The sequence below is a fragment of the Choloepus didactylus genome, chromosome 23, assembly GCF_015220235.1.
Source record: "Choloepus didactylus isolate mChoDid1 chromosome 23, mChoDid1.pri, whole genome shotgun sequence".
Lineage (NCBI taxonomy): Eukaryota > Metazoa > Chordata > Mammalia > Pilosa > Megalonychidae > Choloepus > Choloepus didactylus.
Window position 1 is genome coordinate 1,177,195 of NC_051329.1, and position 6,740 is coordinate 1,183,934.

The following is a 6,740-nucleotide window of genomic DNA, read 5'->3' on the forward strand; positions in this document are numbered from 1 at the left end:
AACAGATGTAAGACTGTTAACAGATTTATGACCAGAAGACAGTGGAATGGGATCTTTTAAGTGCTGACAGGAAAAAAAAGCATCAACTTAGAATTCTAAGCCAGTGAAAATATTTTTCAAAAACCAAAGTAAAACACAGAGCTTTTGGGACTTACGCAAGCCGAAGAACCGGCCCCCAGAGAGCAGCTCACTGGGGCATGCTGGAGGAAGGGCCCCGGGGCGCACAGCCCAGCCCCACCCCTGGGGCACCCCGAGTCCCTTCACCTTGTGTCCTCAGGTGACGCCCGGGCAGCTCCCAGCCTCGCCGCAGAGGCCTGACGCCCCACGGTGTGGGGACCGCCGGGGCCACCGGAGCCACTGGACGAGACCCGTTCCCTTCCCAAGGACAGGACCAGCTTCCTCCCAGTCCCGCCGCCGTGCACTCCACTATTACAGGAAAGAACACACAAAAGGAAATGCCATCCAGAAAGACGCACCAAAAAGTTAACAAACTACATGTCAAAAAGAAAACAAAACACAAAAAAGGGTAAAAATGTCAAACTTAAAGAAAAAGGTTAAAATCGGCTTACCCCAGAGACGACGGAGACTAGGTCCCGCGCACAGGCAGACGGGCTGCTCGGGGACACTCCCCACTCGCCTGCCGGTGCCTTCAGAAAGCGCACGCTAGTGCCTTGCAGATTCAAGTCATCTTTTTAGGGTTAGCATCAAACATTGGCTATGAGAAATAGGAAAAAAAGGTTTTATTACAAAAAAAAACCAGACTTTATCTGCATCTTACTTAGCAAAAAAGAATTGTCTTACCCAGTGTTATAAGGGTCTTAAGTGTGCTTTACAAATAAGCAAAAGCCCGTCTACACCGGCAGCTCTGCTCAGCACAACAGCAGCTGGCAAAGCTTCGTCATCCAACAAAACTAACTCCTCAGCGTGACTAGCACCCAGACGTCATTCTCCGCAAACAAAAGCCAAAGTACATTATGTAAGTATTTCGACAACAAAACAAAAACTGGAACTTTGAAGCATCCAGGAGTAGAGAATGACCCAAGCCAAAGCTGTCCAACATAATTTAGAAAAGTGCCTGAGTACATCTCATCGACCGTGTTTACTGCTGCGTCTTCCTCACCGCGGCGGCGGCCTGCAGCTCTCCGCTCCCAGGGCACCGTCAGAGCCCGGCCGCCTCTCAGCAGCGGGGACCCCCTGGCCCGGACACGTCCGGCGTTATTTAGGGAATGGGATAACCTTCTACAAGTGCCACCTCCTCCCAGGTTCTGTAACTTTTCTTTTCAGAATGGATTGTAACAAGCACTGTGTTCCAAATCATGTTTACGTTAAAACTAAATGTTTTATGAGTATAATCTGAGTTCACGCCAATTGCGCGTTAGATGTGAAGAGAGGAAGCGAAGTCCCGGTTTATCCGCATTTTAACTGGAAGCTCACCTGTCCTCCCTCCCTTGGAAGGACAACAGTTTCCCACCGGCTCCTGCAGTGCTCCGGGGAGCGGTGAACTGGGCTGCGGCGTTTACAGCGCTCACGAGGTCCGAGGGCGCTCCAGCAGCCGTGTCACAGCCTGGAAGGGAAAGAATCACGGCGTGGATAACACCACAAACCCAACTGCTTTGTAAATGTGGCAAGACTGGACGTCTGCGCACACAGGAAACGTGGCTGAAACCCCGTGGCGCCCTGCCCTGCGTGGAGCGGCCGGGGGCAGGGCCCAGTCCGCTCCGATGAGCCACTCGGGCTCGTCCTGGGCAGGGCCTCCTGGCGACCTGACCAGAGTCGGCAGAGGCTTGGTGAGGGGCACCTGCGGTTTCCAGGCGCGGCCCCGCTTCTGCTCCTTGCTCTCCCCTTGCGCTTGCGCCAGGCCCAGGCACGCCCTGTCAAACAGCGAGTGGGGGCAATGGCGCCTCCCGGTGCTGTGGCCTGGCCTTCCTGCCTGCAGCAGAAACAGGAGTCCTGTCTTCAGGTGAAGGAGACAGAGACGGGGCGTCTTCACAAACACACACCGAGTGCAGCCCCCACGGCCCGGGCAGAGCAAGTCCCCCCCGCAGCACCCCCCCACGTGCTCACAGCAGGGGTGAGGGGGGCATGACTGCCTCTGACAGGTCCCCGGGCACAGCTGGCGCCCAGGAAGGGGCAGCCATTATTTTCCTGAGGTGCGGCACCAACAGGCCGCTGGACAGACACGGCCTCAAAACACAGCCACCAGCAGGGAGCAGCCACCACTGCGTCTCACACGGCTCTGAGGAGCTCCAGACCTCGTCTATCTTGATGTGTGCCAAAGTGCTGCTGGACTAACCAGAGCCCACCACGGGCACACGCTGGGAGCGTGGGTGGGCCGGGCTGAGCTGACGCAGGACCCGGCCAACTGGCCTCCCGGGCCTGAGCTGGCCGCACTCCGCGGCACACGCATGTCCCCAGATGGCAACTGCCCAAGTGAGGCCGACCGTCCAGCCAACCCCCTGCTCGGGCACAGCTTGTGCACCATCTCCACAACCCTAAATACCCCGAAGTACCATGGAGGAGAGGATAGGAACACTAATTCCATCTTTCAGAAGGATAAGACTACTAGAAAGCAGATGGAAAAGCTGCAGCCTGAGAAAATCCTGTGAGTGACAGGCGCAAAGATGGATGGATTTAAGAACGCAGCTCTCACTACTCCTCAACATTTTCTGAACAAGGCGTTTACCAGCGAGCTCTGCTCTGTGACACTTCCGCTCCTTCCTCACGTGCACAGCCGGCAGCCTGGGCTCCAGAACAGCAGTGGCCTCACACGTCAGACACATGACCGAGTTGAGGGGCACGTCATCGTCCTGGGGGGCGTGGGTGGGGTCCAGAGGTGCAACTGAAGGCCTCTCCGCCATCGCTCTGGGGTTGCCATGGAAACGTGGATGGAGCCACAATGAGAGGACACCCACTGGGCTGGTAAAACACAGAGACTGACAGGCCACGTGTGGCAGAGACGCAACCAAAGCCTTGAGCAGTGCTGGGGAGGCCAGCGGGCACCGCCTTCGAAAGCTGCTTGGCAGCTTCTTACATGTTAAAAACGCGCATCTCAGCTCATGCCCAGGGCTTCGCCCGGGAGAAAGGAAGCCTGTGTGTGCTCAAAGGCTCGTGGCAGCTTTACCCCCAACAGCCCCAAACTGGAAATGAGCTGGACGCCCATGAGCAGGCGAGCAGATAATAGGCTGTGGTCCGTCCGCACAGGGAACACTGCTCAGCCGCTGAGGCAGCGAAGACTGAAGCACCCAACTGTGAAGACATGGGGCCACGCGACCAGGGCACGCGGGTGATGCCCCGGTGACAAAGCAGCCCGGTGTCGCCTGGTCCTGGGCTGCACAGCAAGGAGCAGGGGATGCTCCTCGAGAAGGTTCTGCGTCTCGCTGTGCAGATGGTCTTGTTAACGTGCCTGCTGTCACCACTCGCTGAGCTGCACGCTTGAAACAGACACGTGTGCTGCACGTTCACATGCTCCAGTGCTTATCACACACACTGAAGATGATGACCCCACCCGTGCCCCCCAGGGTGGCCCAGGCCTTGACTGTACAGGTGTGTAAAATGTGCAAAAGAAGAAGAGAGTGGAAGGGCAGGGAGGCATTCACATGTGCACAAACGCTCTGTGAACTTACCAGCATCACTTCTGTCTGTCCATCAAGGCCTTCAGAAACACTCCTGTGTTACACGATTAAAAAAAAACAAACCCTTACCCACAGCCAGCTTTGAGCCAGGTCACTGGCCGTTAGTGAACAGACCGTGGGGCGTGGACCCCTCCTGTGGGCCACTTGCCCCCGCAGAGCCCGGGCTCGCTCCTCCCAAGGTGGGCAGCTGAGACCTGGGGGACTCGCCCACCACGGCACAGACACGGGAGCTCCACGCTGTGCTTGCGGTTTTCCTAAGAAGAACCCGCAGCATTTCCTGCACCTTCCTGACGAGTGTGATTAAGAACCTCCTCCCTGAGGCTCATGAAGTTCATCACTGAGAGTCACCTTGATGAGTCCTTAGAAACTGCCCCTTCAACGGCAGAAACAACTGAACCGGTCCTCAGGGGACGGCTCACCCCCAGCCTGCAGCTTCGACCCCGAGGGGTCGGTCCACGGGGTGAACACGGGGCCCCTCGTGAGCACGCTCCCAGCGGGCCCCGCCGTCGGCGGCCTTGCGGTAGGCACCCTCCCGAGTGTGGCCGAGCAGCTTGTCCTCCACCTCGGCCCGCGGCTCTCCCACGCTGGGGAGCCCCCACCCCCTCCTCACATCCTTCATTTCTCCCTTTTTCAAATTCAGTGACATTCAGATACTAAGCTTCTATGGATTACACATTTTAATTAATAAATACTGAAGAGGGTGATCACATCCACTGAGGACAGACTGAGAGGCGAGAGGCCTGAGCCCTTGGCTCAGCTCCAGGGCGACGGGAGGGAGGGGACGGCAAGGGTGGGATCCAAAGGGGAGACCCGGGAGCCCTGGTCCAGCTGCGGCTTCTCCATGGTTCTTCTATGTCACTCCAGGGTCAACAGCAAACTACTCGACATGTGACTATAAAATCAGGATGTAAAAACTTTATGTATTTTCTCCATTTCCCCCCTAAAACCTCAAAATCCAAGATCACGTACTCCCTAAACAGCACCCCCGGTGCTACTGTCACCTGTCGCACGGCTCGGGGAGAGCCGAGGCGCACGAGCGCGTCCCTGTGCCGCCGCGTGGAGGGGGCTTCGCACGCTCGGTCACTGCAACCAGCCGTGATCTCGGCCAAACCTCCAGGCACACGGGCGCGTGGGCCGCGGGTCCTCTCACTGCCGTGCGTTAGGAAGCATCGCTGACGATCTGGAAATGAAGACAGAGTCCTACCTCTGGGATTCCTGGTGCAGCCTCACCACCAGAAATGTGGGAGAATTCCAAGGAATTCAAGGCATACTTCTCAACAGGAGTGAGCGACTTAAGGAAGTATTTTAAAAGTAAATTACTACAGAGTCTTTTCAAAAGGTTCGATTTAAGGAAAACCCATCTAAGCTTTTAAACAGAAGCTTTTTCCTGTCAACAGGGCCTGGTGGGCAACGATGACAGAGCTGTCCTCTTTGTCCTTCCACCGAGCTCACAGGCGTGTATTAGCTGTTTCTCAGACAGTTCTTTTTCAGCTGCCAGCTCTTCCGGATGGGCTTCAGAGTTGAAGAAAACCCTTTCCTCGGCCCCACCGTGGCCTTCGAGCCTGCCTGGCTCTCAGACTGACCCCCGGCCGGGCCCCTGCTCACTCACTCTACAGCGGGGCCCAGAGCGTTTGCCGGCACAGAGCGGGGGGCGGAGCAAGGCGTGTGCAGCTCAGAGATTAGTTCTATTCCTTTCTAACGCTTCTGGCAAAATGCAGTATTGCTGAATCACCCCATCAGCCATCACTGGTGTCATAACCACCACTAGTCAGAGAAAAAGGTTTATACTTGATGGACAACTGCAGACAACTCCAACCGTGAAGGTGCCGGCTCGGCCTTCCCGGCTTCCCCCACAGACAGAAACGGTTCTTCGTCCTCCTGTTTAATGCTGTTCAAAGCCTTTTAAAACAAAGATTGTTTCTGAGGAGGTACATTTATAAACCAAGTCTAAAATCTAAAGCTGGTTTTCAAAGCTATACCCCAAATTTAATTGAGAAAAACTGTATTTGCCTTTTACTGAAATAAAATTTCCCTTTCCAAAACTGTTTCTACTAAATAGTGTAAAGGTCATCGTATTCAATAAAATTGCAGCACGGTTACTTTTTTTTTGGCAAACTATATTAAATATTAGGGTAACCAATAACTGGTCACCTCAGACTTGTGAGTTGTATGCACTAAATCAAGCCCTCAAATTATTAGAAGGAAAGGAAGGTACAATATACACTGACTCTAACTATGCCTTTGGGGTAGTCCACACCTTTGGAAAGATCTGGGAAGAAAGGGATTAATCAATAGCAAAGGAAAAGAACTGGTTCATGGGGAATTGGTGAAACAAGTATTAACCAATCTACTCTTACCTAGAGAAATATCAGTGGTGCATATAATGGACATCAGAAGGGCCCTACTTTTGAGGCAAAAGGCAATAGGTTCAGAGGCGGGGCAAGATGGCAGACTGGTGAGCTGTATATTTTAGTTACTCCTCCAGGAAAGTAGGTAGAAAGCCAGGAACTGCGTGGACTGGACACCACAGAGCAATCTGTCTTTGGGCATACTTCATACAACACTCATGAAAATGTCGAACTGCTGAGATCAGCGAAATCTATAAGTTTTTGCGGCCAGGGGACCCGCGCCCCTCCCTGCCAGGCTCAGTCCCGTGGGAGGAGGAGCTGTCAGCTCCAGGAAGGAGAAAGGAGAACTGCAGTGGCAGCCCTTATCGGAAACTCATTCTAATGATCCAAACTCCAACCGTAGATAGACTGAGACCAGACACCAGAGAATCTGAGAGCAGCCAGCCCAGCAGAGAGGAGACAGGCATAGAAAAAAAAAAAAAAAAACACGAAAAACTCCAAAATAAAAGCAGAGGATTTTTGGAGTTCTGGTGAACACAGAAAGGGGAAGGGCGGATATGCAAATCCCGAAGAAAAGCTGATCTCTCTGCCCTGTGGACCTTTCCTTAATGGCCCTGGTTGCTTTGTCTCTTAGCATTTCAATAACCCATTAGATCTCTGGGGAGGGCCCTTTTTTTTTTTTTTTTTTTTAATCCTTTTTTCTTTTTCTAAAACAATTACTCTAAGAAGCCCAATACAGAAAGCTTCAAAGACTTTCAAT